We start from the raw sequence: 13,692 nt of genomic DNA, 5'->3' as shown, positions 1-13,692 counted from the left end.
TTCCTCTTTGATTGTCCTACTGTCCTTTTCTTTATTCTTGGACATTTATCACAGATCACTAACAGCCTTCCCAGTGCTTCAGTTTTTCCCATATATGAAGTAAAGGGCACTGCATTTCCCTGTTATGACAAGGTAATATATGTTACAGAAATGCCTAACTGGACACTCATATTCCCACTTAGTGGTAGTATCTTAAATCAAACTCTGGAGGGCCTGATTCTCTGTTGTTCTGAGGCTTTGTAACTTGGTGTATATAAATGTTGCTGCCATTTCAGGACACCTTAGAAAAAAGGAAAGTAGTGCTTTATTTTACAGCTGGAAAGAAACATTTGTGTTAAGGGGAAGTTTACTGATACCTTGTATACTATCTTGTGAAGTGATTTATGTCTGTGTGAAATGGATGTAAAATGCTACTGTCACAATGGCAGCTATTGGCATGCACTTTGCACTGGTGGTAAAGATGAAGGAGCAACACATCCTCAAACCTTCCTGGTGAAGGATGTGGTGAATACAGATTTTTCAGATCACATCTGTGCTGCTAGGATATTGAGGGAATGAAGTGGTTTGCATCACATCCAGCCACCTTTGACTACTCAGCATGAATAATCAGGTACAGCTTGGCTACTTGAGGGCAGCTTCAGTTCACGTCTTCAGGGCCTTAGTGAGAGACTTCCATTACTCTGCCACAGTCTATTGCAGACATGTTCATTATGTAAGAAACTCAACTTTCATTTAAAAAGAACTGTCCAGTTTTCATGGATAGGGAGAAAATATTGAAAACGGTTTGGTTCAAAAACACTCCAAGAAGCAGAGAAAAAGAACCCAAAATTATTTCTTTATATCTCACTTTACACAAATCACATAATTTCAATGGCCTGACACAGGTTTTTGACTGCAACACTCAATATACGTAGTATTGCTTAAGTACATGTTGAGATCAACTCTGCAATCCTTGGATGGCAGGCAGGATTTTTTTTCCACTAGAAACCTACCTTTAGCATTCAAAACCAAGTAAGCTACTATAAGTTGGACAAATAAAACAGAAAAATGCTCCATAGAGTAGGCTTCAATTTAGTTTCCTTTGTCAGTCCATAGACATTATGGCTATGGACAGACATTCAAGAAGCCTGAGCCTGAATTGATTCAATCTTTGCAGCTTAGTTTAACCTGGCTAGTCTGAACCAGTTTGTAACTGTATAGATATCCCTTCTGGACTGAGGAAATGTGGGCATGTCTGCAGTGGGTCAGACTAGAAGCCAGAGGGTACTGTAGCAGCCCTCACTTCCCTTCCACAGTATTGAGCTGGTGGCGGGGCATGGCCAGGGCCCGGCAGGATGCTCTGATTAGGGAGGAGTCTCTCTCGTCCCCCGCCCCCCCACCCCACTCCTTTGACCAGTGAGGGAGCCAGCAGTGAGTTACAGAGCCTTTATCAGCCCATCAGCAAAACAAAAGCTTCTCTCATTAGTTCAAGCTCTTCTTAAACAACTTTTTCCAGGGAAGAAATGGAGGGACATTACCAGCTACCTGTTGATTAGCTCCCCAAAACCCTAAGCAGACACTGTGCTGTCTACCTTTGTCTTGTCTGCCTTACACAGACACCTCTCAACAGTAGCAAGCATACCACATGCTAGCTATAGTTCATGCTGTGGGAGAGAGGAGGGAGGGGTCCCTGCTTGAGCAGTGATTGGTGAGCAAGATGGGGCAGGGGGGAATTCAGGCAGACCCTGCTGTGCCTGCAAGGCTCTGCCAGAGCTCCAGCCAGGAAGCAGAGGGGTAGGGCCAGCTCTGCGTTGGAGCTGCAACCCAGGGCTGCAAAGCATCTGGGATGCTGGGGGAACTCTGGTTTAAGTTAAACCAGGAAGGAGTCTGGGACAGACATTGCATAAACTGGTTTGAGCCAAATCAGTTAAGTCTGATACTACATTCAACCAGGTTTCAGCCATTTTCAGACCGGTTTATGTGCAATGAACATCTGTTCTATTACAGGTTTAAGCCAGTTTCTGATCACTTAAACTGGTTTATTTGTAATGTCTGTCCCTAGCCTATTTCTTATTACCTTCCAGCTGTCTATTAGATATAATAAGAGCCTCTCTTCTGACAACCCAAGCAAAGAAAAAGAGAAGGTATGCCATATTTAACTACATGATTTTGAGGGGTCTGTGGTGGCCAGAACCAGAGGGGTTACTATCATGAGCAATAAATATATGTTCTTGGAGACATCCAGGCAATTGTCTAGCAGTTAAGATTAGCTAATGCAAAGCTTGCAAGTTTGCAACCCACAAGTGGAATTTGTCTGTCACAATTTAACCAAAGCATTGAATCTAACTGTTTGCACTGGTCATGGGACTGACTGGGCCCCCAAAATAAGCAAAACTACAAGATTAGCTGATCTAACAGGTTTTTTAAAGGTTATCCATAACAAGATCTGACCACCTAATATAATTAGCATGTTCCAAGGAATCCAAGGAATAGGAAACCAAGGGATTGAGCTTGGGCAGAGTAATGCTAATTTCAAGTCTCAAAGTAATGTGGTGTAATTTGCTTATTGGGTGAACCCGAGTTTGGGCGGTAACCTTCCATGATAATTTCTAACACCTTTTAATCCCATAGGGTAACAGCTATAGGGCAAGATTGTGAGTAGCTCTAAAGTGAACAGATTAGCATAAGGTAATCTGGCCCATAAAGGAACACGCATGTCAAGTGACCAGTTGAAAGGATGGGACAGAAGGACCATCGCTGTATCAAGCCTGGACCCTGGACTCCCAGTGTGAGCGAGGACCGGATCCTGGCCAAGGGATCTTCCTGGTGACCCCTCGGACAGCGTTGATCGGGGACACCTGACTTCGGTGGAACAACTTGGTGTGCACCTGGCATAGAGGGACTGCTGATAAGTTGCCAACCCCATGTGGGAACTCTTTGTCATTTTGTCTATCTGTTGTTATTATTTACTATTAGCTCTTTATTATTGTACTATTTGTTTGTTGCATTAACCTTTCTGTTAACTGTTGTATGCTAAGCTATAAGTAAATTTGCCTTTACTTCACTCCCGACTCGCCTCCTCGATCCCAAACCCAGCAGCCTAACGGCTGATACATTTACAGTTCCTAGCCGGCCTGTAACAGGGTTCTACTCTCACCAGTATGATATGCTGATGTCACACTCTGTCACATCACTTATCCCTTGGCTTCTTAAATTACTATAATACCTAAAGTGCATGTCTATCCCCTGTCCCTGCTCTTCCCCAGAGCATGCAGTCTTGAAACTGTAACATCACTAGCTGAATTTTTCCAGAGCTTCTGTTCTGGTTTGAAGCATTACAAAACATTGTTGAATAATAAAACAGAGAATTGTGTAACAGGGAACATATTGGTGAGGCCAGAGAGGGCAGGCAGTTGAAGATAGCCGGGTGGGTGGGCTGAGCCTAGCACTGATGAAGGCAGTCTATTGATGAGTGACCAGCTACAGCAGGCCTGGCCAGGTGATGGGAAATTGGCTGGGTTGGGGGATTTAGACCTAGCCCAAAACTATACCAGGGCAGGAGAGAGAGAGTGCAAACATGGCAGAGGCAGACAGGCATTTAAGCAACCCATGGGAACAGAGAGGAAGTCTCCTAGGCAGGTAAGGTAAGGCCTGAAGGTTGACAAGGGCAAGAGTTCTTATTTTCTTTGTGGAGCAGACAGTTTGGACCTTTTGGTTTATTTTTTGATTGGACTTGGACTTGTGAGTTGGATTACGGGAGCCCTCAGAAACCTGCAAGGACAGCTACATGCAGGGGGAGCCCTGTGTGGGTCCACCAGGTCAAAAGGACCCAATTCTGGAGATGGGTCTGGTGGATCTGGCTAGGTAGATGGCAGAGCTGCTACTGGTCCTAGGACTTCCTTCCCCTTCCCAATATCCAGTAACATCAAAGTTCTGGCAGATGAGGAATAGAAGCATAGGGAGGCTGGGAGAAGGTAGCAGCACAGCAGAGTAGCACAAGTTATATTTGCCTTTATAAACTATCATAAAAGGTGACAGACATAAAACAAAAAATCTACTTCAGTTCAGTACTGAAATACACTGTCATATGCACTGGTGGGATTACTGCATGTGGCAGAGCACAGGGTGTCTCTGCCACTTTAAGGGCCAGGAGCTGGCAGCCTCCAGGTGCCTGAGTAGGGCAGCCATTTTGGAGACAGCGGCTGCCTATTTAAACAGGGCAGTTTGGCTGCAGGAGGCCAGGCAGCAACATTGCCTGGCTGAAGGGCTGCTGTGAACGACCCGGAGGTAAGGGGGAGCTGCAAGGGGTTGGCAAGGAGGCTCCTGGTCCTGGGCATGACCTGAAACTGCACCGTGCTGGGAGTGGGTGGCCTGGTGGGGCTTTCAGTGGCGCGGGAGCCCCCAGGAAATGCCAGGTCAGTTATCACCCCGGTGAAAGGCGGGTCGGGGCGCCTTAACCCCTAGCTCCCACCACCACCGGGTGGGTTACCCATGTGTTTGTTGCGGGGCCCAGAGGTCCAGTGTTGTGTGGGGCCCAGAGGGGGTGGACCCTGAGAGCATGATGGAGTACAGGGCGTGGTGCTGCGGTTGCCCCTAGGAGAAAAGGAGTAGTGGCACGGTGAGGCCCGAGGATGCAAGTGAGGGGCTAGAGAGACCCAGCCCGAAGAGAGAGTACCCTCGACTGGCCCATGCTGGGGCCAGGACCAGTGAGGGTCAAAAGGGCCGGGGCCCACCGCGAGGGACACCCAAGAGCCAGGGGCCTGGGGTCCTGACTGGCCTGGAGGTGGGCCAGGGCTAGGTAGCTGAAGGTTCCAGGGGAACCACACCCGAGAGGGGAACATGGCTTCGGGGGGGGTGAGGTAGCCCGGATGAAGGCGAAGAGGCCGCCTGAGTGGAGAGGATCATAGAGAGGGGTCCTGTATGGATGATTCTGGGGCCCAGTGTGGGGCCGGTGATTATGGGAACATCACGATGCCATCTGTGAGGCTTGGGCTGCGGTATTAGGGGAGGTTGGAGCCGCAGAGTGCCCCCTGGCATCGGGGCATTACAGTGGCTAGCCTCCCACTTAATTGACATCTTAATGAATCAATTATCATCAAAGGCGTGGCGGGCGAGATAAGTGGGTGGTTGCCCAGAGACAGGCGGGCGGGCCACGAAGAGCTCAGCCCTGAGTAGGCCCCCTGTCACGGTGACAGGCGGGCAGGCCATGGAGCTCGGCCCCAGGAGGCCCCCTGTCACACTGCACAATCACCTCTTAGCCAGGCAGACAAGTGCTCAAACAATAGAAAAAAGTATACTAGGAGAGATGCTATCATATGACCATGACCAAGGACCAAGTTCTGCAGCTGCCTCAGACCTATTTTGCTATACTTTCTTGCCTTGACCCAATGCAATGTCGTTATTATGCTCAAGTACCTTGCTTTCCTTTGGTATCTCTTTATTTGCATAAAGCCACTGTAAAATGCTATCAAAACAAAATGTTGCCATTCTTCATCTGCTTCATTCTAATGTTACTAGGTACAGCTATGAAGATTGAGAACCATTGATTCTAGGAATACAACTATTTTCACTCGAAAATAAGTTTATACAGCAAAGGATTTTGAGACCAATCTACTTCAAATGCACGGTGACACGAAGCTAGGACCAATGATTTAAAAGTAGCACTTCAATTCTAGAGCTTGAAGAAAAATTAAGAGGCTGAAATATAAGCATTTCATTTTTTAAGTCATCATGTTTTAACAGATTTAGATAACAGACATATTGATGAATTGCTCAGCTCATCAGCGTGCTGTACTATTTATGTTTTAGTATGAAACTTTTTAGCAGAGAATAGAGGTGTGGCGGAGCACAGGGTGCTCCTGCCAATTTAAGGGCCTGGAGCCAGCAGCCTCCAGGTGCCTGATTGCGGCAGCCATTTTGAGGCCTGTATAAACCAGGCAGTTGGGCTGCAGGAGGTCAGGCAGCAACATCGCCTGGCCTTAGGGCTGCTGTGTACGACCTGGAAGTAAGGGGGAGCTGCAAGGGGTTGGTAGGAGGCTCCTGGTCCTGGGCATGACCTGAAACTGCACCCTGCCGGGAGTGGGTGGTCTGGTGGGGCTCTCAGTGGCGCGGGAGCCCCCAGGAAATGCCAGGCCAGTGATCACCCCGGTGAAAGGCAGGTCGGGGCGCCTTAACCCCTAGCTCCCACCACCACCGGGTGGGTTACCCTAGTGTTTACTGGAGGGCCAAGAGGGCCCGTGTGATGAGGGCCCGTGTGTGTGAGGGGCCCAGAGAGGGCAGACCCCGAGAGTGGGAGTGATGTGGGCGAGGTGCCGCGATTGCTCCTAGGAGGAAGGGAGTAGTGGCATGGTGAGGCCCAGTGTTAGTGAGTGGCTAGAGAGACCCAGCCCGAAGGGGAGAGTCCCCTTGACTGGCCCATGCTGGGGCCAGGACTACAGTAGTCAAAAGGGCTGGGGGCCCACCGCGAGGGACGCCCAAGAGCCAGGGGCCTGGGGTCCCGACTGGCCTTGAGGTGGGCCAGGGCCAGGTAGCCGAAGGTTCCGGGGGAACCACACCCGAGAGAGGAACAAGGCTTCGGGTGGGTGAGGTAGCCCAGTTGGCGGCGGAGTGGCCGCCTGAGGAGAGAAGACCATAGTGGGGTCTTGCACGGAAGATTCTGGGGCCCAGTGTGGGGCCGGTGAGATGTTGAACACCATGATGCCATCTGCGAGGCTTGGGCTGCGGTGTTAGGGGAGGTTGGAGCCGCAGAGCGCCCCTGGGCATCGGGGCAGTCGAAGGGCAGCCTCCCACTTAATTAACATCCTAATTGAACTCATTATCATCTAAGGCGTGGCGGGCGAGATGAGCGGGCGGTTGCCCCGAGACAGGTGGGCGGGCCATGAAGAGCTTGGCCCTGAGTAGGCCTGCTGTCACGGTGACAGGCAGGCGGGCCACAGAGCTCGGCCCCGGGAGGCCCCCCTGTCACAAGAGGCATAACAAAAGTGTTTTTCAGGCTGCACTGCAGTTGCACCAAAAGAAGTGAAAAACAAGGGACCACTCTAAGTGGCCACCACGGGTGAAGCTTTGTGTGTAACCCGGGCGGTACTCCAAGACGTACCTCCTCTCCAATTGAAGAGATCAAAGCAGGTGCACAAACGCTGTGGGAGGTGTAGAGACTCTCCTCCCCCTATACAGCAGAGCCAGACCACCAATGAGGACTTAACCATATACCTTTTAATGAGAGAACAGTACTGGGAACATAACTAGTATAAACCAGGGGGCATAGGGGACACTACAATGCCCCGAGGGGACATGATTCAACAAAAGTTAGACACTTACAATCATAGACACATTCATCCAGTTGACAAAAGACAGGGTTAACCAAAATGTAAAACACAAACAATACTGGTTGGTATTACTGGAAATACAAAATGTCAAATGACAAGGAATATAGGGCCTAGGTACCTGGAGAGGGAGAAAGGGGGGAAAACACAATGGCCCCAGTGCTGGGACTGTTCCAAGCTGCTAGGGGTCTTGACCTTCCTGGAGCCCCGGCCTCACATTGAGCTGCCTGGCCTCTGATTGGAGGAGCTGGAAGCAGAACTGAGACTCTCTCAGGTTGCTGCTCAGATCTTGCTGGAGCTGAGGAGCCTCTCCTGCTCACCACAGTCTCTCATAGGGGATCCTGGAGCCCAGTGGGGAGTCTCTCCTGCCGGCCACACACTGCGCTGCTGAAGACCCTAGTGCTGCCTACAGGTCCCACTCCTTCAGGCTCTTCTGGGGCAACTGCTCCCACGCCACTAGCTCAGCTCTTTGAAACTCCTTCCTTGTGGTTCCTCGCTGCTCTCTTCCCTGAGTCAGCCGTGCTGCCCCTTCTATCCCCCTCCAGGTGACCCAAGGGGCCAATCAGGGGACATGGAGAGTGAGTCTCTGGGGCCTGATTGGTGAGGAAAGGGAATCCCAAGTCCTCCAATCATCTTTTACCCCTTCAAAACCCCTGGGCTAAGTCACTACCAGCCAGCCCGTCACATGTGTACCACATTTTAAGAAGGAAATAGCAAAACTGGATGATCCAAAGGCAACCAGCACAGATGAAAAAATGGTTGGAATGCAAGTCATGTGAAGACAGGTTGAGAGAACAAAATAAGTTTAGTTTGGTGAAAGGGAGAATAGGGGGAGACACAAGCTGTTGCCCTGGTTCCTCCACCTTGCAAAGAGGTGGACTCAGAAGAACACTGAGTTTAGACTAAGCAGTGGGCAGAGTAAAGCGTATACTGACAACATTTCATAGAAGCAGGATGTTGGCTGCCATGGTTCCCCTGCTGTATCTGTGGCAAGTTAGGCTGTGTAGTGTCAGGGTTGATGGTAGTTTTACATGGAGTTTAGATTATGGTCTGGATAGGGATGATCCTGCTTTAAGAAGTACCTTCCAGCTCTACTTCTCAATGCTTCTATGAAAATAAGTTTGCCAACCACAATCAGTGTTCCTCTATTTTAAGCACTTGAGAATTAAAGATATTTGCAGATCAGCAGTCCTGAGATAACATGGCCATGCTGAGGGGGACTGGGCACTATATCATATCCAGAAGTGCTATATTAGCTTAGCTTTGTAATAGTTTCCTATAAGCCGGAATCCTGGTTTTCTCTGACTTCAAAAAATCCCCAGTTTTTGGTTAAATTTTTTTTTCTGTGATTTTAAATGAAACACCACATATATATATTAGCGATTTGCCCTTCAAGAATGATGAGGGGGTAGCAGGTGGGGATGGAGTGCTGTCACCCATCACCCCACAGTGCCACCACCTCCCAGGAGCGGGGCAGGGGGGAAGCTTGCCCCACCATCCCCTCTGCCCCCTGCTGCCAGCACCCCACGCTGCCTCCAGGGCTGGAGGTAACAGTGGGGATGGAGTGGGATGATGGAGTGCTGCTATGATGGTGGGGATGGAGGGATGGAGCTGGCGGGGGGGTGAGGCCAGCAAATTGCCTATTAAGAATGATGGGAGGGGCTGGGGGGGAAAGAGCACTGCTATGCACCACCCCATGCCTCTGCCGCATCCCAGGAGCAGAGGATAGGGGAAGCTTGCCCTGCTATCCCCTCCGTCCCCCTCTGCCAGCACTCCGTGCTACCACCACCTCCAAGGATCAGGGTTGGGGGGGGTAAGGCCAGCTCGACCCCCCACTCTGTCCCATCCATCCCCACTGTCATGGAGGCGCTCTGCTGTGGCACTCCATCCCCACCATCCCCTCTGTTCCCCTCCACTGAGGACGGAGGGGACGGAACTGTCCAGTGCCACCTCTACCTCCAGGGAGCAGGGCTGGGGGGTGGCAAGGCCAGTGGCGCTGGCCTCGTCCCCCTGCTCCATCCCTGCCATCATGGTGGCTCTCCTCAGAGCACTCTGTGCGGAGGACTCTGTCTGTGGAGCACTCTGGTCTTTTCACTCAGCATTGCAATTGGCTGCTGAGACAACCATTCAGAGTGCTCCAAGAGCATTATGGACAGACAGATGGACAGACAGACAGATGGACTAAGCCCTTTATATATATAGTTTCATAGTAGTTGGGGGTCAGAAGGGACCTAAATGGATCATCTAGTCTAACCCCCTGCCACTGTTTGGAGCACACGCTGGGATCACATGGACCCAGACAGGTGTTCATCCAACCTCTTTTTGAATTTACCCAAGGTAGGAGCATGGACCACTTCCCTAGGAAGCTGGTTCCAGATCCTAGCCACCCTAACAGTGAAATATTGCCTCCTAATCTCTAACCTGAACCTACTCTCCAGCAGCTTCTGGCCATTGTTCCTCGTCACCTCCGGTGCTGCTGCGGGAAATAGGACCCTTCCTATTTGCTGCTGATCTCCCCTAATGAGTTTGTAGGCAGCCACCAAATCCCTGCCTGTCTCCATTTGCTGAGGCTGAACAGGTTCAGGTCCCTCAGCCTCTCCTCATAGGGCCTGCCCTGTTGCCCTCCAACCAAGCGGGTGGCCCTCCTCTGAACCCTTTCAAGGCAGGCCACATCCTTCTTAAAGTGTGATGCCCAGAACTGGACGCAGTACTCCAATTGAGGCCGGACCAAAGTCACATAGAGGGGGAGTATCACCTCTCTGGACTGGCTTGAGATGCATCTTTGGATGCACGACAAGGTGCGGTTGTCTTTGCTGGCTGCGGTCTGGCACTGGTGGCTCATGTTCATCTTGGAGTCAATAATGACTCCAAGATTCCTTTCCACCTCTGTGCTTTCAAGAAGGGAACTCCCCAGACTGTATGTATGCTGTGGATTCCTTCTCCCCAGGGGTAGCACCCTGCATTTATCTACATTGAAGCCCATCCTATTACCGGCCGCCCACTTCTGTAGTCGGTCTAAATCTAATTGTAGCCTCTCTCTCCCTTCGAGTGTGCCTACCTCTCCCCACATCTTGGTGTCATCAGCAAATTTGGACGTGTTTTCCACCCCCTCGTCCAAGTTGCCGATGAAGATGTTGAATAGTGTAGGCCCCAGGACCGAGCCCTGGGGGACCCCACTATTCACATCCCGCCAGGTCAAGTATGACCCATCCACCACCACTCTCTAGGTGTGCCGCATCAGCCAATTTCTGACCCATCCAACTGTGTAGGCATCAATGCCACAGTCGCTCAATTTATTAATGAGAATGGGGTGAGAGACAGTGTCAAAGGCCTTCCTAAAGTCCAGAAAGACTACATCCATGGTGACACCATCATCCAGGGATTTAGTTACCTGGTCATAAAAGGCCATCAGGTTGGTCTGGCAGGACCTGCCTTTGATGAACCCATGTTGATTTTCCTTGGGCATGATCTCCCCTGCTGGCCCCTCACAGATGTGATCCTTGATAATTTTTTTCAAGGATTTTCCCCAAGACCGATGTGAGGCTTATGAGCCTATAGTTTCCTGGGTCCTTGTTTCTCCCTTTCTTATAAACGGGGACCATATTAGCTAGTTTCCAATCTCCGGGCACCTGGCCTGTGGACCACGATCGCTCGTACAGCCGGGCCAAGGGCACAGCAATGACCCTCACCAGCTCTCTCAACACCCATGGGTGGAGGGCATCAGGGCCCACAGGTTTAAAAACATCCAGCCCTTCCAGAAGATCCCTAACTACTTCTGTGCAGACCCAAGGCCTGGCAGTGCTATCCCCAAGATTGCCCCTACCTGTGGTGGGAGAGCTGTCCTGGTCCCTGTCCAAGAAAACAGAGGCAAAGAACTTGTTAAAGATTTTGGCTTTCTCATCTGGCATAGCCACAAGATTACCATTTGAGTCTAACAGGGTCCTTACATTACCTGGTGCCCACTTCTTACTCCCAATACAGGTGTTTCATTTTGATCATGGAAAAATGTGAATTTGGGGTTACTTTTTTTTAACCAAAAATTGGGGATTTTTTTTTTTAATTAGAGAAAAGCAGGATCCCTGCCTATAAGTAAGTTTGCCCAATATAGGCTCTATGTTTTATAAACATGCTCAGTGTGGGCATGCCCACTTCATAGATGGCTTCCATGACTGAGCACATGCTGCTTCTAGCAGCAGATTAATCATAGACAATGTATTTAAGGAAGTTTTCTTCTATGCAAATAATAAAATGAGGGTTTCCCCCCTCATGCTGCTTGGGGGAAAGCAAACCTTATGTTTTATTTGAGCAAATACAGTATATCCTATGAGATGATAAAGTTACTTATGGTACTACCTAAACTGCAATGTGGCCAATTTTAATCTGCTGCTCTTTTAATCTAACTTTTTTTAGAATAATTTTTATAGTAAAGAATTTTCATAGTGTGTGTTATTCTATTCATTTGTAAGTCTGTTCCTAACTAACTTTCGTGCCCCAGTTCATGCAGTGGTTCTGCTGCTTTTTCTGTGAACAGTAGGTGGCAATCATTTATCCCTGTCCCTGTCTATGTTTCCTGAAGGACCGATAACTAGCTGCAGCACTCCAGCACAACTATGATTCTGTTACTAAGGCAACCAGTTGTATATAGCAAGGAACAGCCATACCTATCCAGCTTTTCACTCTCAGGCTGCTGAAGCATGTCTGTCTAACCAGAATTTATCTGAAAAAAACCAAAACAAAATGGTCACTCTTTAGAGCAAATAACCCAGACCTATGTTGCCAGCCTCAAGTAGGTTGGTAGGTATTTTCTGTACTGCTGTTTTTAAAGACAGTCAGTAGTTTCTAAGTGATTTTTTTTTCAAAGTCCCCTTAAAAAAGTTTTCAGGGTTTCTCTTTTTAATTTATTTTTCTAAAACAAAACCTGGGGACATCCCTTGTTTCCCTTCCCTCTCTCCCCTGCTCATAAAAAGAAAAAAGGGGAGAAAAGGAGACAAAATGGAAATCTTGTTAATGATTTTGAACAAATAACTTTTTTGGGTAAGTTTTTAAATGGAATATTTTAGTGCCGAGATTTTTTTCCGCTCTTAAGCTCTCCAGTTACTGTCTTCTGACCAGCTTTAGGTATTTTTTAATTAGTTCAATATAGTTTTTGCTCTTCACTCTGTATTGCTTGGGACAGGTGACCTGAAACTAATTTTATCTATGGCCTGGTATATGTACCATTTTGAAGCTTAACTATATCAGTTTAGAAACAACGGTAACCAGATGGGTGCAGCCCCTTCTAGTATATATCTGTCTGCAGTGACAAGAGTCTAAACACCCTTATCTCCCAACTGATTGGTGCCATATTCAAACACGCAATTAAACTGGTATACATGCATTGTGTGTATATGTTCTGAGTTACATTACAAAGGCCTGATATCATGGTAAGATTGTAGCGATCTTCCCAGTCCAGCCTGCTAGTGCTCCAAGACAGTTATTTCAGCCATAGATGTTGTAATTTACAAGTATTTACTTGAATTTCCTTTGCAGGGCTGTTTATCATTCTTCTAATCTGTGCTTGCTGCCTCAATGAACATGCTTTACAATATATTTGTTTTGTCATCTATTTAGAGACCTAGCGTGGAATCCTTATCTCACTGAAATCGGGGAGTGCGGCCATTGACATCAGTGGATCCAGCATTTTACTATCACTATTGACTCTGGGAGTGTCACAGAAACCTTGAGAAAATCCGAATGGAGGTTGCAACTTGTTAGCAGCCCTTAGAGCAGTGATTCTCAACCAGGATGTTGCAGCATTACTTTGAGATTCTGTCAAGGGTGCCATGGGACATAGGCACTGACTTTGGTTTTTGCTGGTGGGTGCTTGCAGACGTAAAAAAAAAAAAGGCCCTTTAAACTCGGTGTGTTTGTGCGCCGAGCCCCGTGCATGCCCAGAAGAGGCAACTCATTTCTTCAGCCTGGCTTGCCTGATATCTGTAAAGATTGGGCTCTTTAGTGCGGATTTTCTGGTGCTTTTATCTAATAGTGGATTGACTCAACTTTAGCTAAAAGCACCAAAAAGCCCCGCTGAAGTGCCTGATCTTCACAGATGCTGCAGAGCCGGGTTGAAGTAACATGCTGCTGCTTCTGGTAGAGTGCTTTTTTGGGGTTTTTTAAAAGATGTCTGCAAGCAGCCCAGTGGGTATTGAGCACCTGCTAATTTTTTGAGGTAGGCACTTGAGCCCTGGAGCACCCACGGAGTCGATGCCTATCCCATGGGATGTCACACAATGTTATCCCTGTTAGGTGTACACATGAATCACAAGATGAACCCAGAGTTTTCAAATAATAATCCAGAGTGTAAACAACGTTCTGACCTGTCGTGGTCTTTCTGAGTTCTTTGTAGCAGAAG

At 48.6% G+C, this 13,692-nt stretch overlaps 1 long non-coding RNA gene across 1 annotated transcript in view; it reads left to right on the top strand.

Moving 5' to 3' along the window:
- Nucleotides 1-4,193: 4,193 nt before the first annotated feature.
- The window catches only part of LOC132247747 (uncharacterized), a 148,257-nt gene continuing 138,758 nt past the window's right edge, over nt 4,194-13,692 (top strand). The window contains exon 1 of the long non-coding RNA XR_009459136.1: nt 4,194-4,266. This is a non-coding gene — a long non-coding RNA (uncharacterized LOC132247747). The remainder of the gene's footprint in view (nt 4,267-13,692) is intronic.

This window comes from Alligator mississippiensis, chromosome 1 (genome assembly GCF_030867095.1).
Source record: "Alligator mississippiensis isolate rAllMis1 chromosome 1, rAllMis1, whole genome shotgun sequence".
Classification (NCBI taxonomy): domain Eukaryota; kingdom Metazoa; phylum Chordata; order Crocodylia; family Alligatoridae; genus Alligator; species Alligator mississippiensis.
Note: the sequence above shows the minus strand (reverse complement) of the source record. Positions and strands in the feature narration are given on the sequence as shown.